This window comes from Cygnus olor, chromosome 1 (assembly GCF_009769625.2).
Source record: "Cygnus olor isolate bCygOlo1 chromosome 1, bCygOlo1.pri.v2, whole genome shotgun sequence".
Lineage (NCBI taxonomy): Eukaryota > Metazoa > Chordata > Aves > Anseriformes > Anatidae > Cygnus > Cygnus olor.
This window is the reverse complement of record NC_049169.1, coordinates 113,829,636-113,854,717: the sequence shown is the minus strand read 5'-3', so window position 1 is coordinate 113,854,717 and position 25,082 is coordinate 113,829,636. Positions and strand designations below refer to the sequence as shown.

Sequence of the window (25,082 nt, the reverse complement as noted above, 5' to 3'; positions counted from 1 at the left end):
ATTCCCAGCATCCTTGGAAATACTGTTTCCACACTTGGATGGAGGTTCATGGGGTCTGATCCCCACTGCTTCCTTGGGACTCTGTGCTAGGGAGATTTAAGTATTAACAGTGATAATGTAAAGGTAGTATAAACTGCTGGCTGGCTGGTGTCTCTGTTCTGTTTATATGAAGTGCTCCAGTAGCGCTCTTCAATGCATTGATATTTTATGAGAGTGATGAAAAAAAAAAACAAAGTTTTATAGTGAGAAACATTAGGTAGTTTTATATGGAAATGACAGTTTTCAGCTGTATCATTCTACACTCCATTTAGTAGGGTATTTCAGGCCTTGAGTATCTTGATGAAAGGTGGTATGCTGAGACCAAAGGGCTCCTCTTCTCACCAGTAATATCCTGGTAGAGAGAAGACTGCAGGACCCCCACCTTTCTACTCCTGCCTATGTTTTCCATCCTACAAGGGCCGCAGTTGTAGCTCATGGGGTGGTGAGAGCTACCAGGCCATGGGGAAGGGGCCAGCAAAGCCCTGTTCCCTCCCTCTGTTGCATCTGCAGGGTGAGCCCCAGGGCCGTAATAACATGCAAGCACTATGCAAAGCCTTTTGTATGGCACTGTCCTCCATGTATATTCTCTGACGTCCAATTACAGTTGGTCCCCCTTGATTTCTTCTCACTAAAGGCATTAATGAAGTCTCTCTGGCTTACAGACCCTCCTAGTTTCATAAAGACTGTTGGAACATCATTTCTGAAGCCTCTGCTCGCCTACCAAATTAAGCTGAAATTAGCCTGTGGATTTAAATATATGGACTGTTTGTATCCCTTAGTTGTGAGGGAACTGAACTGAAATTAAACTAGGTTAAATATTTAGCCTTTCTGCCAAGAAAATGTTATCATTGTACAGAACATTATTGTCACTGTTATACTGAAAATAAATAAATAAATAACAACTATAATTTTTTGAAGAAAAAGATGTTTCCTAAGCCAGTAGACTAGGAGGTTACTTAGGCCTAGATTGTATGTCTTGCAGATAAAAGTAATCAGAGGGAAAAGAATATTTGTTTTCCTCATTGCTTTCCCAAATTACTCAGTCCCTGCCAATTTCCATGACACAGACCCCTCAGTCTGCAGCAGAGACTGTGGCTTCTGAAAGAGAGGAAATAGCATGAAAGTACTGGTGCACATCAATGTTTTGCAATTTTCCTGCCAAACCAAAAAAATCAAAACAAACAAAAAATGCACTGAGATTGAACCAAAAGAAAAGTTTTTCTGGCCAAATAATAATAATAATAATAATAATAATAATAATAATAATAATAATGCTATTCTGGACTGAAGACACTATTTGTTCAAACCAAACCAAAACCTGTTACTTTGATTTTATGTTTGTATAGATGTGTGTGTATGTCCAATTTAAATCAGGTGAGGAACAAGACCTTGCTTGAAATGAAAGATCATAATATCTATCTTATACAAAGTCAAAATAAAATTTTATACTTTTCAAAATTGTTTTCAGACTTCTTCAGTCTAAGCTGCCTTATCTTATTAACATGAATGCACTAAATCTTACATCTGACCTAAATCTCCATTTTCAGCTCATAAGACTTTTGGCTGAAAAATCCCACTCTTCTGTAACTGGAAAGGCCAGCTGGGTTTCCTGGCTGCTTCAGTGACAAGTGAAACTTGTGCAATGAACTACAGTCCATCCTAGCTGAAGACAGCAGAAGCAATACCAGCCTGCACTGTTGAGCTCTGAGGATTTAATTGTGTAACGCACAAGTCATTTTCCTTTGTTTTATAGCTTCTTGGGAATCTCCATGAAACCTCTGTGGTGCTACATTACAACATGCTGAAAAAAAAACAGTGATAATGTGCACAAACAAGAAAAAAAGCTCATGCTGGTTTTCAAAGTCACTATATTTCCTTATTCTGAAAGGAGGTTATTTTGCTTGTTTATTTACACATACCTTATCTTTATGACTGTTCCTTTATGATCCCTTGTCATCTCAAAAGCTCAACAATCTTTTACAGTTGGAAACCTGGGAAAGTCTAACTTTGATCACTGAAGTAATTAGACTGAATAGGACATTGTTCATGTTCTGTTGGGAATAGTTTCCTAAAACATTCAGAATACCGCAAACTTATTTTTAAAAGTCTACAATATTCAGCAACTTCTACCTTGTGTTTTTGTAGGTTTTCCAGATGCTATGAATTTCAGAAATTGCTTTGATGTTTTCCAAGCAGCCTGATTTATGGGAACAAAAATACCACCATTCCCCAATTTCTTTCTGTCACCCTGTTACAAGGCTTGATACATCAATGGAAATATAGCCTGGCTGAAGAGTCCAGGCATAAAGAACAACCGGGGTATGAGGAAATCAGCTATATTTCCCATAAGAGATCATTCATTCAGTGGAAAAATCAAACTTTTTGATCTCTAACCTCCTGTACTTTTCCTGTAATATTTAATTTTAAAAAGACAATTTTCTTTGTAAAACACTGTGTAACCAGACCCAGCAGACACTTATGTGTCATTTTAGTACTATTGACTAGAATTCATATTTAGTAGATAATTGTTGAAGATAAGTGATTGCAAAAACTAGCTAATTAAGATTATGAATATATCAAATTGCAGCAGCATGTTTCAAATGAAGTTAGGATATGGCATTGCTAGAAAGTCTCGGAGACTGTTATTCCACTAGACAGCTGACAGCTTAATAGCAATACTGAAAACACCTTTCACTGCCCTGGTGAAACCCTGTCACACCCGTTCTTTCCCAAAGCCCATGTTCTGCCTGAGAGTGCTTCTTCTACTCCACTCACAGTACAGTTCAGACACCTTGTCCACAGGCAGCTTGATGCCATAGCATCTCCAAAATCCACCTTTTCTTCATATCAGTCAACCAGAATTTCAGTTCTTTAATTAGCCATTTCCCAATGAGCCTCTTGTTCATAGTCCTTCTCATCTGTCTCACGAACAAGTCACTCAAACTTCTAGAGTAAAAATTGTATTTCCTTTCTAATATTTCTACTGTAATTTTCCACTTCATTCATGGAAACATCTCTTTACTTCATACCCATAAAGCTTGTGCCCTAACGTTTCCACAACTACTGCCCTAGTATTCATAACTTTGTTTTCTTCTGTTCTTTCTTGATAGCTCACTGCTGTGTCTTATGAATGCTTGTTCCTTGGGATTTTTTGTTCCCTTCATGTTTTAGGCACTTCTTATTACATGCCAGACCAGCTTCCCATTTGACATATATGAAATTCCACCACCACCACCTTCCAAACAAGTCCAGAAAATACACCTGCTTTGAGACACATTTCAACTTTAACAAACATCTGCTAGTCATTATGTTCACCTAGCAAGTAATATATCTGTGTTGCATCATGCCTCACTTGCTGTTAGATTTGAAATCATTTTAAGCAGATCTAAAGTTTTCCTGTTCTTTGTTCAGCTCACTGCAAAGCATATTGTCGACCTACAGCATGATGATAAATAACATGATCAGATTATAAGATATGTTCTGCATCAGTATTGATAACAAGTGATTTGTTTTCTTGGAGGCACCCCTTCTTCAGGAAGGCTCTGAATACCACGCTTGTGAGGCCTTGGATGTTTCTTCTTTATCTACCAGTAAGTTTTGTCTGAAAGAAATTTGGATATTTGTTTTTCTTAAAATTTGCCTGGGAATTTGAGATAACTAGAAACCTCAGTGTGAGACAGTAGTTCTGATTTGGCTGCCAAACATGTACAAAACTGAACCACTGGAAAAGGTACATACACTGTAAGATCAGTTATTGGACTCCCTAGGCTTAATTCCTTTCTGTTCACTTTAGAAATCTAAAAGATTTCTGTCTAGTTAGTCCTCTAAATTACTAGAATCAATGGAGAGAGCTTGACACCTCCACCCAGCAAGTCTATCCCTTCTTTCTCTATTCCTGGACATGCCCATCTCCCTGCAGTGCCTGAAGATCTGAGACCAGATCTCTAACTTTTAGACAGCTGAGATTTACCTTGTCCTTGCATCTGCATAGCAAGTCCAGTGCTTCTGAGAGGTGGCAATTTTATTGCTTGTATGGAAATCAACTGTTCCAGCATACGTGAAGGTACACCCACACTTCCTGGCAGCACCAGGCTTACGTATGTAAATTGTATCACATATGTGTATACCTCAAGAAGGAATATCCTAAAGAAATATATGTCAATCTGACTCATACTGATGAAAACTTGAAGGTTAAATCCTATGACAGATGTGTGGTGTGGAATCCAATGTAAGATTAAATAACTTGGTGTACTTTTCCATCATACATATAGTTTAGTTATCATAAAAGAATGTATATTATGTACTGAAATAGATGAACAAGGTTCTTCTGTAAAAAGCAAACTATCCAGGACACTAAAAGAAGGCACAGGGATATGTCAGCTCTGTTTTACAGGTTCTTGCCAATGACATTCTGCACCATATGTCAAGTTGCTTGTCCATGTCATCAACATATACACTGTCACCACAACCCTTACCAAAGTAAAGAATCATCCTGCTTGTGCTTCAAAGGGCTTCCTCATGTGTAATGTTTTTACATACGCACCTCCAGAAATGATGTCTGGGTCTCCCTGCAAACAATCTATATCCCACATCTATTTCAACTCTGCTTTTTGACACCCACTAATGTCCTGCATCTTTTTCACCACTGCTTCTTTCAAAGGTTCCTCTTTTCACAGTGCTGATCAAATCTGCCCCTGCTTTTCACCATGCCTATACGCCCATTCAGCAAGATAGAACTAGTAATCAGCTGAAGAAGAAAAGAAGACTAAGCCAGAGCCATTCAGTGACATGTCATGTCTTCAGGTGAGCAAAGCTGAAGAATAGGGCTAATTTATTTCTGTTAATAGCATCTGCAGTTTTGGGAACACAGCAAATTCTGAAACTTTGACCATTGTTTTCTTCTGAAGCTGGGGAATGGGAAGCTGATCCGCATCCAAAGAACTTTGTGGATTCCAGTGTTAATGTTTAAGTTCATATAGTATTATTAGTAACATGCTTAAATCAGTTTCTAGTGAGAACACAAAGGTTATTGACTTCTGTGACACTTTCAGTCTTTATTCAGCAGCATGGGTGGTTCAAAAGTTTCTTAAGATTATTTAGATTAATCAGAAGCAAAAGCTTTTCCTTGATTGCCTAATCATTATTTACAAGATCTAAACAAGTAATGTAGCATTTAAAGACCCCCCACACACACACATACTCACACACTCCTTACGTTTTAACTATTTGCAAACCAGAAATGCATCTGCAAAGGCAGAACCCTGCACCTAGATGCAGTAGGAGGATACGTCACTGGGATCATTCTGCTGGACTGTTTTCTTGGACCTTGGCACATAAACATTATAAAATAGTCTTAAAATATTATATGTTCCTTATCACCTGAGACCTTACCTAGGGGAGGGAGATTTACTACCAATAAATACTATTCTGAGTCATGGTCAAGGCCCAGCTTTGATCATTTCATTCTGACAGAAAATCAACACTAAATTTTAGATATTCTTCTTCCAAATATATATATATATATATATATATATATATATACATAGATATATATACATATATTATATGTAGCTGTTACAATAGAACAGACCAGGAGTGAACTGGACCAGGTACTCCTAAAAACCTGGGGTAAACCACCCATAATGTTGTGGCCTATACAGAGGAAAGGGAGTGAGGTTTGTAGCCTTAAACTTGTTGACAGAATTAACTCAAGAAGAACAAAGGTAGGAGATACATTATTAGGATTCCTGGCAGTATGACAGACCCTTAGACCTGTAAAAATCTAACTGAAATACAACATAATCCTCTGAATTTTGCTTGTTGAAATCTGTCTCACAATGAAACCAAACAAATCTTAACTTGGAGCTCATGGTGAGATGCCACCAGCTGAAGAACCTCTACAGTTCTCACAGCAGTATTAAAAGGCACAGTGCAAACAAGAACCAGACTTGAAACCTTTTGTTTGCCCATTATACATAGATATAAATTGCATTGTTAGTTTTCCCACACCTCCCTACGTTGTGTTCATTCACCTCTAGTCTTCTGGAAGCATTTTACACTGCAGGATATTTCAGTCTTTGACTCTTTTTATGCCTTCACAAGAGATTTTCGCACCTTTTACTTAGCATATTTCACAACATGTAGTCCACATATTGAAGGCCAGCACCCATGAGCTGATGTTCACTATGTTAATTTATAACTCATAAATGGAATCCCTTATGACAGATGCCTTTCTACCTAGTCTTAGATAAAGAGGGGTTATAATTTAAAAACAGAAAACCAGGAACAGGCAAGAGACCATGTACCACAGAGGCCACTGAGTGTGCCTGTTAATGAGGCCCAATGCAGTAATAAAATAAAATGCAGCCTTAAAAGACTCTATTTTTTTTCATCTTAGGCTTTTGCATGTTCAAGAATGTTTTGTCATTTGCCTAATAAAATGAATCATATTTGCAAGTGTTCTGTATCACCCAAACACCTCCTCAAATGTGCTGATTACCTTCAGTGTTTGAAATAAGCCCAGCCTTGCTCAAATGCTGTGAAAGTTGCAGAAAGCACACCTTTTACCCATTGCTGCACTAGCTGTAGTTTGGCTGTTTATTGTGGAGAGAGGGGACTGTTGATAGGTTTGGTGTTTAAGTGTTTGAGGAAGGAAACTTTCAGGAAACGTTATTGCTGGATAAGGCAGCAGGAAACTGAAGCCTGTTTGCTTGGGTGAGAGGCAGAAGGGGGGTTCAGAAGAGGACAGCTGGCATGAAAGTTAGCAAGAGTAAGGGCAGGAACAAGGGCAGGAAGCTTTGAGTAGGATAATCACTAGGCACAAAACAAAGGGGCATTTAGGGAGAATGTTACAGATGATCAGAAATATACAGAAACATTTTTTGGTTGAAATTTTCCTTGGAAAATTTACTTAATGATCAAAACTTTTCAAACAAATATTTCATTTATTTGTTTGTTTATTGTCAGACTGTGCAATCCAAGTAAGGAAAAGGGGACATTTTCATCATACTAAATTTTCACCTCTTCATCATTTTATGCTAATAATGTACCTGTTAAGTCATCTAAATATGTGTACCATTTCCTATATTGCTTCATTACTGATTACAGTAATTTATTCAACAGACAAACGTATTTATCATATAGCCTCAATCCAAAAGTGCTAATTTTAGATAAGGAAAAGTTCAAAGTGTAGAACTAGAGAGGTATGCTGTAAGCTCTGGTCTAACTAGGAGTGAATCACCTCAGTTAAAGAAATGGAGATTAAATTAATCTAATCAGGACATACTATTGTTCCAGTTAAAACTTATTTTACTTTATCGCTTTTGATTTACAAAAGAAAGGTGGCATACCTAGTATCTCTAAGCATGAACAAATCTAGCCGACAATCTCCATGAGAAAAACAAACCAGAAAGGAGTCAAATGAGGTTTTAAAAGCTACTAAGCTTTAGTTCCCAAGCTTTAGACTTCTCCACCTTAAGAGCCAGCTAAAATGCAGTATGCCCTGAAGGTCAAATTTCAGGGGCTAGTTTGAACCTAGTGGAATAAAGACATCTCTTAAGCAAAAAGCTCTCCTGGGAAGCAACAGAAAGGCAGCCCTCTCCTACACCTTGGCAGACACAACACAGGGAGGGCAGGGGATTTATGAGTATCAAAATGTACAGATCAAAACGAATCACTGTAAAATGGAAGGATGGCGTCACTGGCCACTGACACCTGCAAAGTGGGACAGATCTCCTGAGTGTGGAGGCCAAGGGACTTCTCAAGCCTTGGTGACTAAAAACTTGCAAGGCTCTTCAGTATCACCAAGGGTGTCCAGCAGACAGACAAATTCTGCATAACACCATGACACTTCCCTGAGATACATGATGGGTCCAACCTATGTCCCAGCAGTCTGGTTTCAGCCTTTCACCATAGACAGCCCAAGGACTGCAAAGGGCTCTGTTGGAAGATGGGATTTGCCAAAAACTTTTCTGCCCTCAGGTAAAAATGACTGCAGATATATTTTCCCAAAAGCATGATAATACTTAGAGCACTCATGTTGTTTCTTGTTCCCTTTCTGCCTAATCATGACCCCTAACTTCCCATGAACCTCAGAGATTGCTAGTCATACAAAGACGATTTCATACTCTTAGGAGGTGAGAAAGATGTTGTGGTTACTACTTGCCATTTTTCTTCCTTCCACCAGCCCAATTAGTAATGTATCCACTGATTTTGGCTGCTATCCATGTGCATTTCACACCATTCAGGATAAATAGATTTAGAATGAGCAGGCAGTTCAACTAATTTACAGCCAATACAAGAGAGCTGCCTGTTTGAACTGTGCCCTGTTTATTCCAAGAGCATGTACACGCTTAATGCCAAGCTATTTACCATGTTAATGAAACAAATACATTGAGTGCTAAAGAGAGCCTCAAGCCTGTAGTAACTCATTCAGGTAAGTCATTTCCAAGGAGTTAGGGACAGCTAAGCAGGAAGGTAGCTTTCAAACATTTTACATTCAATATTTAATGAATCTGTTCGGACTGAAATGTTTGATTTTAACTTTTTGATGTTCCAGCCAATGTTTTTTGTTTGTTTGTTTGTTTGTTTGTTTCCTAATGTTTATATACACAGGAGATCCAACAAAGTAAAGAGCTTTTCGCTTCATAAATTGAAAAAAAAAAAAAAAAAAACTCATCCTATAATCAGTTTTGGTCTTCCTGGAAGCAAAGAGAATCAAAATTTATTTCAAAACTTTCTGAGGTTGAGCATGCAAAACAGTTAAGTTTCTGTTTTTCTTGGCCCCTCACAACAGTACCATCTGGTACTTCACAGCTTTGGTCTCTACCTGTTCCCAAAGAACACAGACTGTCCGTGTGAACTGTGTGTCTTAGGAGAAAGAAACAGGAGAGGAGGAGAGAATAATATTCCAGACTGCTTTAATGAAATCTGGACAAACAGAAATTTCAGCTCCAATCAGGGCTGTGGGTTGATGACTTGTTTGTTTCATTGCATGAGGAGCCAGGATAAAAAAGAACTGTTTGTTTTCATTTGAAACTCTATAAAAAGTAACAGAACTGAAGTATTGTATGTACACTGGAAGACTGAAGCCCAAGTCATCTGCTGCTGTTTTTGTCTCTAGGCCATGCCTCATTTACCAGGGTGAAATTCTTGGGGAAGTTTTTGGTCTCGTCTACACTCCACTTTACAAAAGCAATGCCAGTTTGTACTGTACAACCAGCTGCACTAAGTTACTTTTCAGGCTTGTTTCCCCCCTTCTATAAACTGATTATTAGAGTGTGCAGAGAGCATAGTGACATTTTACAACAAAGGAAATAAAAAAAAGACATTTCTGTAATAGAAAGTTGCCCCCTTTCTCTCTCAGTTTTGAAAGAAGAAATCACAGCTAACAATAACACAGGAGAATATAGACAAAAGGCTTGGCAGTTAGGTACTCAGGCACTGTGATCAGAAAGACCCTAGCAATGCTTCTATCTGCAATACAGCTAAAGGCAAGTGAGGAAACAAGGCTAGCTGAAAAGTAATGTAGACACTCCTGGTTTACAAGGGAAAGCTAGTTTTGTTCCTTTTTGCAGTCAGCACGTCATGGAGAAAAAAAAAAAAAAAGAAAAAAAAAAGAAAAAAAAGGAACTTATCTGTAAATTTCTTTAAAGCATGATCTCTATGAGAAAATAAAAAGGGAGGCAAAAACAAGCTACACTGAAGGAGAAGGGAATTTGCACCACAGCTCGGACTCTGATTACTGAGGATAAGCCAAACCTGTTGTAAACAAGTAATGTGAAGACACATGCAAAAGTTGGAAGAAAATGCATAATGTTCTCCAACTCAGACATGTTTACATTCCTTATACCTACCACAGAAAACTTACATAATCTTTTCGTATACAGATAGGTAACAGGGACTGGATAAAGTTCTAAGCAAATTTTCCCAGTATGTCAAGTAAAACTGATTTCTGCATTGAAAAATGAACAGTGACTGAAAGACATGTCTTTAAGAGCCCCCAAAGTGCTATATGTTTCTTTAAGAAAAAATATCTGACAAGCAAACATTTACAAAGATAGATCCAGGATCTGTCCCCCTCCCCAGCACACAAAAATATCAGCCACACACATTACAAACCTCACATTCAGTAGTTTGCACCAGTGGAAAGACCAAACCATGACAGCTTTTGCCATATCATCGCTAAACTGCTGTATCTCAAAGTTCACAAGAGGGAATAAGCTTATAAACAGATTTTTCTTTTACAGCCAGTTTCTAAATCCTTAAATTACTAAAATAAGAAAGAAATAGGAAAATAACCTACTCATTAGCTTTCAGTTCCGCAGTTTCCAAAAAACATGTAAAGCATGTATGTATTTTTGACAAATACCTCTTACCTGTAAAAGAGCAATGTTCAGATTCCTTACTAGATGTTATCGTCATGACAAGTCAAACAATCTTTTTTTTATAAAAGGTTGGATGTCTTTTCAATAAAGCACATGTACACGGTTAAAAAAAAAAAAAAAAAAAAAAAAAAACACCCTCAGAGAGTCTCCCTTCCCTCACTGTCAGTCAAAAACAAGTTGGAATAAGTCTGAGTTGGAATTACCTGAATAAAGAGACTGGAGAGAGAGAGGGAGGAGAGGGAGGGAGGGGGAAAGAGAGAGAGGAAAAAAAAAGTCTGAGAGGAGACTCAGTGATGTCAGCAGTATGTCTTAAGGAAATCTACAGCTGAGCCCGGCAAACCTTATAACTACATAGCACTCGACACCCAGTTACGTGGTAAGCAAATACCTGCTTAAGAGGAAACTGATGTACTTTTACAGAACGTCAGTTAATCTTTGAAGAAACTTTAGCCAAGCTGATCAAAGTCCCTTAAAGGCCTTATTGCCTAAATAAATAAGGTTACAAGTGGTTGTATAACATTGAGAAAAGAGTAAGAAGAATTAAAAGTCAACATTATTGATTACCCCTTTCCTGCTGGCAAAAGTGAGTTTGAAACTCATCTGAAACACATTTGTACCATGGTTGTAACACACAGAGCTGTAGCAGCCACGGATGCAGTTGAAATCCCTGACCACCAAAGTTTCCAGTCTGTTTAGCCACTACACTCTTCCTCTTTGATGACTTATTCTGGGTTGGCTTCAGTGCCTTTCTGCTCATATAAGATCAGATGCTAAAAACACAGTGCAGATTGATTTGCGGGAAAGCTCTTACATCCTAGATATAGAAAACACAGGTAGTTCTGATAGGATTGGGGGAAAGCTGGACACCTTTAACACAGAAAGGAAGAGATGTGAGGGTTTTCCAATCACAAAGCCTGTCCACTACCTTTGGTACCATGCCAGTATTCAATGGGATCCCCAGAGCTGAATGCAAACAGCGACAGTGAAAGGGGAGACACTGCAGCACTAGAAAGACTAACATGGTTGTCCTTGGATACCATTCTGTGCCTATATTCCCAGAGATATTGCTTCCAGGAATTACATATCTCAACAAGCTAGTCCAGCACAGCTGTAGTTCCGCATCACCCGCAAAGACATCCCATGGCCCAGCCGTTGCTGGGTTGCCTTCATTTCTTTTTGCTCAGGGGAAAGGAGATCAGCACAAGGTGAGTGGATTACAAACAAAATCCTTCCCATCTCAGATTCATAGAGAAGACATTAACAAAAGTAAAACCTCTCCTTTTCTCAACAGAATAGGTAAACAGACATTTAAATGTCATTAACAGCCATGAATAATGTCGTGATATGCAACCATAGGAAACTGGAGGCTGGAATCCTGCCGTCATGTGGTAAAGTATGTAGGCATTCAGGCAGTGCCAGTAGGCAGCAGCTGTTTTGCATTTAAAAAGACAACAGTTAGATGTGATTTTTTTTTTTTGCTTTGCCAGAGACTAAAGAATTTCACACGACTTGGATTGTTCCCCAAATCCATGAACCTGTTGCACTGGTATCTCTTTCTCTATATTTACTATGAGGGAGATGGCAACAGCTCCTATCAGTTTTCATTACAAAATAAATGCTTGTGAATATCTTTTTCTGCTTTCAGATAGGCTCTTCTATTTGCAGAGCCCTCTAAAATGTCATGGATGAAGCACCTATACTAGAAATTCTTTTTCACCATCCAATTACATTACGTTTAGCTGTAACTGAATTTGCATTATTAAAACTCCCCAACTGCAACTTTCTTTTTCTTTCTTCTGGCAAAGTTTGAGAACCTGCCCAAATCATGACTGATTATGGATACTCTAATGTGCTAGTCCCACACATCTCCCAAATCAGCATCCACAGCAACACAGTGCGTGTGAAATCAGCTGTAGTGTAAGGGATCATTAGGAGAGGGTAATACTGGGATATGCTCAGAATGAAGCTTTTCACATTTTGTGCAAACACACCACAGTTCAGGTTTTAATTACCATGCTGTTTTGCTAATACCCTATGGATCCCTATCACATTCCAGAAGACAGAGCAGTGGGACAAAGGGATGAAATTTAAGTTGTATATGAATTTCTCAGTTTTGCACATTTGACTTGAAAATGGCAATACCTTTCCTTGAACATAGTTTTCCATTCATTTAGCAGAGAGCCCATGAGAGCCTTGGGGTCTTAACAGGAGATGACAAATACAAAACCTCTCTCTGAGGAAGCTATGGTGAAGCTTCAGGAGATGACTGAGTTGATCTCATTGCTAATGGAGATAAGAAGTAGTCTTCCAACTTCTCATTCCCCATTTTCCTTCTGCTTTAACTGTGCTGTCCCTTACCAGTAAGCATCCAGAAGGGGAGAGGAAGAACAGGACACAGGTTGCCATAACCTAGCTGCCTGGCAATAGCTGCCTGTGCTCAGCTCTTACTTGCCCTTTGTTACAACCAAAATATCTTAAACAAGCTTCATTTCTCCTTGGGTGACCACAGGCACCTGGGTTGTTCCCACACTGCTGCTTAGGCAAGCTAAACCCCTGGAGAAGTTAGTTTGTTAGTTCATGCCCTCCAAAATGTGTAAACTCACATGTTGTTTCTTCAGCTTTACCTCAGTGCTAAAGCCCATAAGCCTGGGCCTTACAGTAAGAGGTAAGTGTTCAAAAGTTTGGACTAGGTAAGTTGAAATACTTATCCAAACTTATTCGATCAATAAAGCTGAGAAGGATGTCCCAAGATGATAAGAGGTTTGCTCGGGGCATTTTCAGCTCTTATGTTGGCTTTGTGTAGAGTGAAGTTAGGAAAAGAGTCAATAAAACTAGAATCCCTGGTAGAAAAAGTTAGTCCTATGCATCAGACCTGTTACTCCAACTTATCTTGAATCCAAAAGTCAATTCTTTTACTGAAAAAGTACTCTGGACTTCTCAATTGTTCAGTGCCCTCAGGACATAAGGATGTGCCCACCAGGCATGAGGAAAAACCGCAGTGACACTTCAAGTCTTACCTATTTTTCTCAGGATCAAGACAATAAAAAAATTGCAGTTGCTGTGAACTCCAAATTCATGAGATAAAAAAAAAACATCATGCGCATCATATAAATAAAGAATCATAGAATCAATGTGTTGGGTTGGAAGGGATCTTAAAGATCAACTAGTTCCAACCCCCTGCCGTGGGCAGGGATGCTACCCACTAGACCAGGTTGCCCAAAGCCCCATCCAAACTGGCTTTGAACACCTCCAGGGATGGGGCATCCTCCAGGGATGGGGCAACCTGTTCCAGTGCCTCACCATCCCCATAGCAAAGAATTTCTTCCTAACATCTAGTATAAATCTCCCCTCATTTACTTTAAAACCATTCCCCCTTGTCCTATCACTGTCTGCCTGAGCAAAAGTTGCTGTACAGAAAAACGTGTTGTTATATAAAACCAGACACCAGACTAGAAATGAACCTTGCACAAAATAAATTCAAGATGTCCTGAGCAGACATGTCACCTAAGAACAACTAAACACCTCTTTGTACTTTTATGCACCTAAATATCTGCGTAAAGCTAATACTTGTCTCCCTAGCCCAGATCTTCAGAAGCACCAAGGAGCACAGCTCCCAGAGAAATTACACTGGTGCCTAACATTATGGCATATGTGGTCCCCTCAGGACTCAGACTCCCACTGTAATATTGATATAATAGAACAGGCAAACCTTATAGGCATTTCATGACAATTAAAGTAAAGGTAGGGAGGAAAAGCACAAAAATGTACCTCTTATAATAGTGTGTTTATTTTTAACGCACCCTCCAAATCAAAACAATTTGGTAAAATGTTCAATTCTGCTGGCTGAAGGCCAGAAGCATTCTGCCATGATTCATGGCGCTCCTCATTCTGCAGCAATTTCAGTTCTGAAGCCCAAACACTGCTTTTATGTTTCAGTACTAAACTACTGGAACTCAATGTTTTCTGCATGTACCAGCTGGCTTTCCACCGTAATCTACACAAGCTATTTTTTCTATTTTTATTACAGGCTTTTGAAAAATTACATCAATAATACCAAGGCCTTCATTTAATAGAAGTGTTAACAAAAAGCTGGTTGGAATGCTGCCTAAATTGTCTATGGGCTCATTACTTCAAAATCTGTCTTGATTTGAAAGCAGATACTATAAAACCTATGCAGCAGAAACTATTCACATCATGCTAACGAAATGTAACACAATGCAGAACTAAGCCCAAATACCATTTTCTCAAACATTATTTGAATTATACCTAGTCATTCAGCATGACACACCTCCAGGACTAAAACTACCTCTGCTAAAAACTGGTAAAAAATATACATTGCTGTGCACATGAAAGAATTTAATTAAAAAAGTAAGAAAGTAACACAAAATTTATTTTCTTATAACCTTATTAGAAGATCCCCTACAGCTAAAATTTTACTGACTTTCTTGCATGGAAATAGAAATCTATACTTTCCAAACCACAACACTTGAATACATGAAATCAAAAATATTTAATCCAAAATGAGATCTTGTTAAACACAGAGAAACCCTCTGTGTGAGAACTTTGCACTTTCTTTACTGTATGTTTACTTTAATTGTTTTAAAATAGTCTCCTTTTTTGGGCTATTTTTCTGGTGTGCGTTAGAGTATTTACCTGTAACTAACTCTAAACTGTGAATCAAACCTTTCGTCTGCTTCTTATTGACAGAGTTCTTGATAAAACAGAATTCACTACACATATTCCTCCAAATTAGTTAAAATTTTGGACCTGAAGGTGCTTTAGGAAATGCAGTTCTCCAAGCATGTAGATGCAAACAGGCACATGAAACTTCCCACTCCAAAGAAATCATTACCCATGTTCTCACTGCACGTGTGCATTGGTAGGACCCTTGATCGATATTTTTCTGTGTTCTTTCTTTTGTCACCCCTTTGTTGACATTGCAACAGTGGCTGTACCAAGGAATTCACAGCACATTACCTAGCCTGCCACAGTTTAAAGCAGTGGTTTGTGTACAAGCCCTCCACCATATGTTCTTTGCATTATGAAAGGTTGTGGCTGACAGTGTTGTTCCTAAGGGAAATTTACGCACATGAAAAGCATATAATTGGAACGGGATTTTATTCCACTTGACGAGTTTCACACGGAAGGATCTGGCTGAGAAGAGCCTAGCTCTGTTCTCAATGAAGCAAGCAGTGATCTTCTTGGAAACCGTGTTGCCGCAGAAGTTAGTGCTTTCAAAAGCTTCAACTTCAGCTCAAATAACCTGGCTTTGTAAACAGAGCAATTGCTGAGATGTGGCTTATCTGTTCACATTAGGGAAGGTGTTCTTCATCTGACTGGCTCAGGATTTCAGAGCCTCAGCAAGGCTGCTGTCAGGGTAGAGAGAGAATTTTGATGGTGAACCTGATCTTCAACATTTAAGCTCCTGCTCAGAGGTGTTGCTTCTTGATGACAGAAGTACAGACATACTACTTTACCGCCCAAGATGTCAAAAGAATGACCAGGTGGTAGAAAGTTCTGGAGAAAAAAACACCCCCTGAGAAAAGCCACTCATTCCCATGCACATTTGGCTGCATTCTCCCTGACTCTGGAAATGAGCCTCCTCCGGTTTTGGTTCTAGCCCAGAGACGGGACAGATTCATAAGCAGGAATTCAAATTCAAACTGACTTTCCACACACCAGAGTGAAAATGAAAACGGGCTTCAGAGCCAAGAGGGATCTATTTATTTATTTATTTATTTTAAATTCTCAATCTGGTCAAGATGTTAGGAGCAGCCAAAATTCACCTCAGATTCCTGGAACCCATCCACGTGTCTTTGCTTTCTGATACTCTGTGGTGGGTGCATGTTTGGTTTGTTGCATTGTGAGCCAGCAGGACACTTAAATCTCTCTGTGGGAATAATCCACTCACATTGCTGGTAGCACCCCAGCAGGCAACGATGCTTTCTGTACCACTTCCATACTCCTTCTTATAAGAGAAAGAGCAGACAGCTCTACAGGTCACTCTAATATAACACTGGTTTTGTTGCAATAGGAACAAATCCATAGTCGTGGAGAAGAATGCTCTGCAGCACTCAATTCTGGAAATTGTCCTCAGCTACAGGCAGGATTTCTGGTGTAAGAAATGACCAAGGGTTATGGTCCAGAATAGTTGCTCCAGGGAATTCTGGGAGAAGCAGGGCTGAAAGCAGTCAGTGGCAAGAACCATTGACCACTAGAAAAGGAAGATACTTCCTCTGATCTAACATTTTCCTCCACATTATCCAGGATGGTCAGTCCCCCTGGTGTTCCTGTGGCTTCTCCTCAAGCCATGATTCTGGGGTGTATGAATTTTAGTAGTTACAGTTAGAGCCACTCTGATGACCAGAAATCCTTCTGGGAAATGTTGGAAAGCCCCAGCTTTTCAGCCATTGGATCCTTTCCTTCTATTGATGTGTTTTCTATGGCATGAACAACATTCCTCAGCCAAAGAAAAACTCACATGTTCGACATATCATTGCTATGTCCCATCACATATCTTCAAGATCACATCTCAGACAACAGAAAGGGGAAGAGAAACCTCTCCCAGTCAGGTTTCAGTTACTTAGAGTCACTGAATCTAGAAAGTCCACTGTGAATTCTCCTCCATGGAGACACAATCTCTAATTGTCAAACACATTTCTTAGCACTGACAGTCTGGGTTAGGATCCAGCAGCTGGGTTAGTTTTTTCCTCACCTTTGAAACTCAGCAATGTTTTAATGGAACTCCCCTTTGGAGCAACTTGATTTTTTTTTTTTTTTAATTGGAATTTTATTTTCATGAGCAGCAATAAGGGCCATGTGAGAATACCCATTTTGGACTTCCTCTTACTGAAATTCTTTGAGCTGTATAAACCTGGAACTATCTGGGACAAAAATATGGCAGTACTATTACCAGCTTCAGATGCCCAGACTAGATGACCTCTCAGGAAACAGTATGAAAAAGGCAGGCCAAATTAAAAGGGTGTTTTTGTGCATTTAAATGAGTCTTCCTGGAAAATAACTTTTGGCTGACTGAAAAGAACTGAAATGTGTGGTTTGCCAGACTTTATCAAAGGGGATTATGAGTTGAGCCTACATACAACTATTGAGGTTGACAGAACCTACAACACTACTGGAAGTGCACAAAAGAGGGTAATGAAGGGAAGGGTACAGAGTTTGAGGTACAGAGTTGTATGTACAAAGACTATCCCCAGGCTTATTCTCTCCAACATAGATCATGGCATTTCTACTACAAAAAAGATTAGGGAAATCGTTTTCCAAGAGCAAAGTGCAAACATTTGTCCAGACAGTGCTAAACACACTCAATTTTAAGATCAAATTTTGTAGAAAGCAGAGTAGTCATCATTTATCTACTGAACGCAGCTTTGAGAGCAAGACATATAATTCCATGATATTGCACTGGAAGAAAATGATTGCTTCAAGACAAGAAGATGGCACAGGAGTGCTGGCCACACCCGTTGTCACTGTGATTTCACCATAGTTTCCATTGTAACCTCCTATTTTCGTATACCATAAGCATTGCAAAATGCTGACCTTTGGGGCTGCATATTTCCATTCTTGCTACCTGCCCCAAAGGTGAATTCTTTCGTAAAGTTTAAGCAAAATCTTTTCAGGGACCACAGCTATTACTTTTTGGCTGTTGTCACGACAGCTTGCCTGGGGCAGATTGTATAGCAACTGCTTTGCTCCTCTGAGCTACAATAAATCCTACCATCCATCATGTAAAGTAGAAAATTAGAAGCATGAAAAACAATTCAGAGCTCTCCTGATTTTAATGTTTGCAAGTTTTGGCTGTTTAGGCTTGCAAATGGCAACAGATAAAGAGAAGAGAGATTGAATGGGGAGATACTGACCTGAGCAAAAGCTTCTTTTAATGAGAATTGTTGACACTATCATATTCATATCTGAAAGTTATAGTCTTCAGGAACTCTGTTACAGAGACAACTATTGACTAGTGTTAGGTAAGGCCTTCAAAACATGGTAACATAACAGGAAACAATCTATTTTGTCACTTTGAGTATCTCCTGCTTGGCATACTTGCTTTTCTCAAGCTAATTGTTAAGAAGTAAAAAGATGTATATTTCCACCCACTGCCATAAGTTAGCTGGTTTCCTAAAAGGTTAGGTAAGTCGGCACCAAGTGCATTAGATTCTCTGCATTTCTCAAAAGCATGCTATTTGTAGGAGTGTTAAAATGTGGATATTGATACTGAACTGCAGGCATCAGTGCTTGAAAATGCTCTCTCAGGGCTTTAAAGACCACAGACTGTGCATGAGAACAGAGATGATTAACAGCATCGAAAGCCAAAGACAATTCTGAAACAAAAGCCCATGTCTGCTATTAAGACAGCACCCAGGTGGCCTTATATAGGCCCACACATTCTCCTGATTTTATCATTCACGGAAAATATGTCTGAAAGATACTGTACCAACAGGAAAAGCCAGTCTCCCTATAGGCCACAAAAAAGACTAGAGCTGTCCAAAGGTCTCTGGGAGTGCAAATATATCTGTTTCAGTAGTCCTAGTCCATGAGGATGCACACTCCACAGCCTGCAGCTTTATTTGGTGCCAAGTGGCAGGCAGAGAAAATTTGGTCGAAATATGATCTTTTAACACTGCTGAGTAGTTCATTAATATTCAGACCTCAGTTCATCTCCTATGACCTGGTCTTACAGGGATTTCAACCACAGATTTCAAGACACAAACTGCATGAAAATCTGAAATAGGCTTTCTAGAAGCAAATAGGATGGCTTCAGTAAAACACAGACATGACCAAAGACAAGTTACGCTGAAGTTTTAATTTATGCATCAGCATTTTTGCAGGGAACCTGTCATAATTTCTTTATATGCCTTCTTTTACTGCATCTTCCAGGATCTCAGCAGACACCAGGAACTGAACAGCATTGCTGCTAGTTCCTCCACGGAGTCTAGTTTAACTACTTCCCTGCACAAGGCACCAGCCCACTTTACTGAACCTATTCAGACCAGCCAGTTCAGTCTGTTTCTTGTTGAACTGACCTTGGCTGCTTTTGCATGACTATCTCTGACATTCTGTTATCTGTTTGATTTCTGCACTATTCCCACCGTCATAATCTTTTCAGGTTTAGCTGTTCCCATGCCTTGATTTCACCTTCTGCCCTCCTTCCAGTTTCTTCATTTGTCTTCAAATGATTTCACTTCACATCTGCTCTTGTTCCAGTTTCAGCCCTTTTGTGTCTGTTTATCTACTTTTGTTGACTATGTTATTCCATCTATAAAGTCATACTGGTCATGCGCTGTCTGGATACATGTTACTTGACACTAAATATTACTCTTTAATGCAATACTTTAAAATCTCAAGCACAACAAAGTGGCTAGCAAAAAAATGAAGCTTACAAGGTATGCAAAATAGTCTGCTTGTTCTATAACCTTCTTTTCCAAGCTGCAAATAATTTATCTACATGACAGTCACTGACAAATAATTCCTCTAGTTTGGTATGGTATATGAGAATATCTGTCAGATACGCAATTGCACCTGCATATGGACCTTAATGCCAGGCAAACAGTGGCTTTGTTCTCTAATACATCTACTATATGTAATACCTGATTAAAAGCAAAAAGAGGGATGTTGAATTCACACTGTTTTGTCATTCACTATTTTTTTTATCTGAAGTAATTGCTTAACCCCCATAAATCCTTTTGGCACTGTTGTGAAATATTTCAAGAACAGTTTTTATCAGTGCATTTATGTAGAACTCTGTGACTCTGCTACTTCTCATAACATACCTCAGTTGAATGCCATGATAAATCCAGAAGAAACAATGACACTCCTTTGCCTCCACTCTCCATAATTTTCCCATTACTGCTGGAGTAGATATCTGGAACACTGCAACATACCCTGATTTGAAATCATGCTGTATCTTCCACCTACTCTGCAGTTATCTGCAGCCTGTTGACGTTTTCATCAGGACAATGAACTTATACCTCTGGATTGCTTGGAATGAAAGTAACTCTTTTCCTCAGGGTTCACACAGCAATGTTCTTTATTCAGCTACCTCATACCTCCACTTACTCCAGTATACTTTTCAGATTTTTTTTGCTGCCTTGGTAGAATTTGTTCCTCCAGATTCTAAAAGGCCAGTTGCGCTATTTATCTCTTCTTGCAGGGCATCTGCTTTTAACTCTTTCTTGGAGCAGAGTTTCCTGATGAAGGAACTGAGCTAATGCCCATTCAAGCATGTCTACTGTGTTTGCATTTCAGGATGGACTGCAAGCTTCTAAACCTCAGTACAGCAGGCTTCAAAATATTCCCCCCATATTATTTCACCCCACACTTTTGTGGTATATGGTTCACTTTTTTATTTTTTTTTAAACTAATTTCTGCTATCATTGGCCCAAATGTATTTCCACAGATATTCACCTTTAGCATACTGCTCTTGTGCCTCATTTTCTGGATCCTCCTTTAGATTTTTCTCTGCCTGTCCAGCCTTGGAGTGATTTGCTAATTTTCTGCAAGATACTTTCACTTCTTTTGTTTTCCTTTAGAATTTGATTGTTTACATTTTCCCAACATTGCCCTGGTTTATTGCTTGTCTATACTGCTTTTAACTATGTGTACTGTCCAATAACTTCCTTTATTTTTTTTTGTATTGTTTCCTCAAATATTTCCCAGATGATCTGTAGTGAGATTTCTTCATCATTGCAAATCAGTAACCTGCAATGTCACCCAAAAATGCCCTAGAGGACTGCCTCCAAGAGCTATCCTTTAGCATAGTCCTGTACTTGTTGGAAACAGGAAGTTGGAGGTGCTTTCCACAGGAGAACAGAAGCAGAAAAGTACTCTATACTGATCGAATCTATAAGGTTTCCACTGAATAACGTCAACAAGTTGCTACTGAGCCAGGTGTAGATGAGGGACACAGACTGCAGGCAGGCAGCTCAAAAAGCCACACAGGTGAGTCTGCTTCTGAGGACAGCTTTGATTTCCCATCTGATTGCTGAAGACCTGCTCACTTTGGACAGCAAAAGGACAACACTCGACAGTCAACATCTGGTCCTGGCCATTCAGTGGGCCCTGACGTGGCTTTCCATCTTGCTGGACAAAACAGGCTGGCCAAAAAGGCACCCACTCTGTCCAGAAGAACACTGTGAGCCACTCTGATTTTTATGGAGCTTGGCCATCAGGCCTAACCCATGGAAATCGCTCTGGATTTCCAATAAGTTGAATCTCCAGGAATCTGGAGCTATCAAAATGGAGTGAGACAATTTAATTCCAGCATTGGCAAGACAGTATTTGGACTCAGCACATTACAAGATGTCCTGCCAGTTCTGGTTTTGGGCACACACTCCAAAGCAGGTGAATCCTTCCTGATTTGTAGTTCCACAGCAAATAAAGCATTTCTCAGAGCTCCAGCAAAGATGAAACTAGCTGGCTGCTAGAAAAAGAGGGCCAAGAGAAGTGGTCCATTTCAGAAGAACTACCGTACTTGCTGCCAGTGGTTTCTGAAATGAAAGCCAATTAAATTAACTGTAGTCTATATCTATATCTGCATTGAGATATGCACCTGTGTGTAAAACATAAATTTGTATGTACACACTCATGCTAGATAATATATGTATTTTGTGTGTATGTGTGCACATGGAAGCAGAGGTGCTTTCTACAAATGAACTGGTCACACTTGCCATGGTAGACCAGACACATCTTCAATTCCTGTGACCCCAGATACCATGGTGCTGGAGAAGGAAGGGGTCCTTTGCTCCTCCCAGATTTCTGGAGCTAATTCACTTCAGACTCTCTCATTTTTACCTCTCTGCTTCTGACTCATTTGCCAATCAAAGTATATCTCTATCTCCCTCACTTTTTTACCATCATGTTAAGAGTAGGACAAGTTTTGTGGACTTTGGCAACTGAGTCATAAAAAATGAACCTCAAGAGCTTTGTTATAAAATAAAGAGGGTTGGGCCGGATGGTGTTGCCAAACTTTTAAAAGCTTCTGTAAAAATGTACAATTTTCTGTAGTGCTACAAAGCCCATATTTACCTAATAGACTGTGGAAAATCTAAAGGAGCTTCTACAAAGTTTCTTGTAAATAATATTTGTTTTAAGAATTGATATGCATGCCAAAAACAATATACTGCATTTATCAGCTTGGAACTATTACAATCTTTTTGGTAAATAATATCCTGTTTTCTGAAAAGCCTAAAATGCGTATCTAATCCAATTGTGTCACCTCTCATTTCCTTCAAAGACGGGGAAAAAGACAAAGCTAAGTCTGAAATTCTGTTTTGAATTAACTGCCACTTTATCTCTAAGCGACTTCTTTGTGCAAAGCTGTTACTGCAAATACTGTTTCAGAGATCATTCAGTCATCTCCGACCCCTGCAATGCATAACTACAAGGTAGTGAATGCTATCAGCACTATCATCTTGCATTTATGCAGGGCTTCTCATCCAAAGTGTTCCAGCTTCTTGCAGAGGGATCCTCTTGCTGGGGACCAGCTGCACCCTTCAGGGACTGGTTCATAGTGTGGATGTGACGGGTAGAGTAACTGGGTTGTAGGAAGTCAGACACTTTGACTCCACTTTAATGTGACGTGACTGAAGCAAATAACACTCTCTGAGGTGAAAACCAGTAGCAAGTGCTCCATAGTGTCATACAGCCATTGAAAGCAGGAAATGAAGAATATCTTGGGTGTTATTCTCAATTCCATTCATCTCTTTTTACATCTCTCTAGCAGTATGAAGAGACCTAAGTGTAAGAAAGGTTCAGACCCTCTAATAGAGAATGCAAGACTACAAAGGATACTTGCATAGAGAGACTTGGTTATCCCAGTCATAATAGCACCAATTCTAGTCAGGACAATCCAGTGTGGTAAAAGCTTGAATACTTAAATTGGGTTGATTAAAAACACAATTAATTTTCTTCATTAGACTAAAGTCAATTTAAACTCATTACACTATTCCTTGTTATCAGTCATTCCAGCCCCTCTCTCTCTCCACTCAGCCATGCACCCACAAATACCTTTCCATACCAGTCCATTTACTCCTGGTCCCTCCTCCTTGTCTTACTCAGCAAACAGGATCTCCTCTTCTTGAAGGCATCTCCTGATTGCACTGGCAGTCAGCTGCTGAGGGCTGAGAAGCTCATCTCACCTTTGTTCTGCCCAGCTCTGTCATTTCTTCTAGTCGGACTTGTTCCCTACTGCTCCTGTAGCTTTTTTGCTCTCAGCTGCTGGAGAAGGTTGAGGTGGTGAGTCGGAGAGCAAAGAAAGAAGAGAATTTATACTTTGGTATTTTGGAAGCTGGAATCCAGGGAGAAGCTTAAGAACGTGACTTGAGGCCAAAATGCTTGGCTCTCCAGTTACAGAGCAGAGCTAGGCAGGTTTATTCCTATCGTAACATTGTGGCCCATGTCTTGTCGAGAGCTGCCAGCATTGGTGAAGTGCAGTGGGTTCAGAGGAACCTCTCCTTCACTCGTCTCCTCTCTGCAGCACTGTGGGAGGGAAGGGATAACAGAAGAATTAGCAGCACAGTGAGAAATTTGTCAGAGATAGAGCAGTCTACTGTGGAGCATAATACATAACACATTACGAGACTGTATGCCTGGAAGTTATTATGGGGACATCTGGAGGTTACGATTCCTCCTGTCACTGTCCTCCTCAACTGTCCTCCCTTTTCCTCATTCCAGCAGACTTGTGGCCCTGAAATTGTTAAATTGGTCTTTGACTACTATTTCATTTATCCCAGCTGCTGAGTTAGGAAAAAAAAAAGAGAGAGAGAAAAAAAGCGGCAACTCACTGAAAACAGATGCTGCCTCTGTACTAAGCAGATAAATTAAATACATAAAGAATGGGTTGTGTATAATGTTGATTCTTTATAAAGTTTTAGTGTTTTTATCCTTGATATTAAAATTCCAAGAACATTGTATCAATTTAGTTTTGATCTGTCTGGATTAGTGAAATATATCATTGGCAGTACTTATGAGTACTGTAAATTAAATGGACTAACAATTTACCACAGAAATTATAGTAAAGAGAACAACAACAAAAAAAAAAAACACATCCATACAACATCCATAACTTTAATACATTTAATACATAACATTAATACATAATTTTAATACACTCCCTCAGCTGTGCACAGACCTGCATACACACAGATGCACAGGAACGTGGTTCCTCAAAAGGATGCTGGACTAAAGCCCTTCCAGTACACTCTCTCAGAGCTTGCTGGCTGTCCAACAGAGATGTATCCTACTATCTAGTTAGCTGAACTGAGACAAACACTCACCTTTCTTTCAGTACACTGCAATAGTCAAAGCTGATCCTAAAAATGAATAAGCATGGATCTTTTTGTTGGAAACACCTAATCAGTGTTTACAGTTCTATGGAAATGCAATGGTGTGCGTAACACAATAATCTTGAAAACTCAAATGTGAAATGTCTGTGTTCTTCAGGTGTCAAATTTAACCAAATTATGATCTTTGCAACTTAGATCTATTGAAACTGAGTCTACTTTTAGGAAAGACAGGCAGGGAGCTTGCGGTCTGCCAGGGCCAGCAGAATTTGGAATTTGGTTAAGTTTCAAGATTTTGTGCCTCAAGTTACATTAAGCAGAATATCTATATGAAAGCATATTGGTGTCTGCATTGATGTATGCT

At 39.3% G+C, this 25,082-nt stretch overlaps 1 protein-coding gene across 2 annotated transcripts in view; it reads right to left on the bottom strand.

Annotated features, from left to right (window-relative positions):
- The window catches only part of KCNJ15 (potassium inwardly rectifying channel subfamily J member 15), a 37,842-nt gene extending 13,426 nt beyond the window's left edge, over positions 1-24,416 (bottom strand). The window contains exon 1 of one of the 2 annotated variants that reach the window (XM_040577546.1): positions 23,576-24,416. The gene's annotated coding sequence lies outside the window, so the exon portion shown is untranslated. Of the gene's footprint in view, positions 1-10,415; positions 10,536-23,575 lie in introns of those variants that run through there. The other variant, XM_040577538.1, reaches the window with a different exon arrangement.
- Positions 24,417-25,082: the final 666 nt, after the last annotated feature.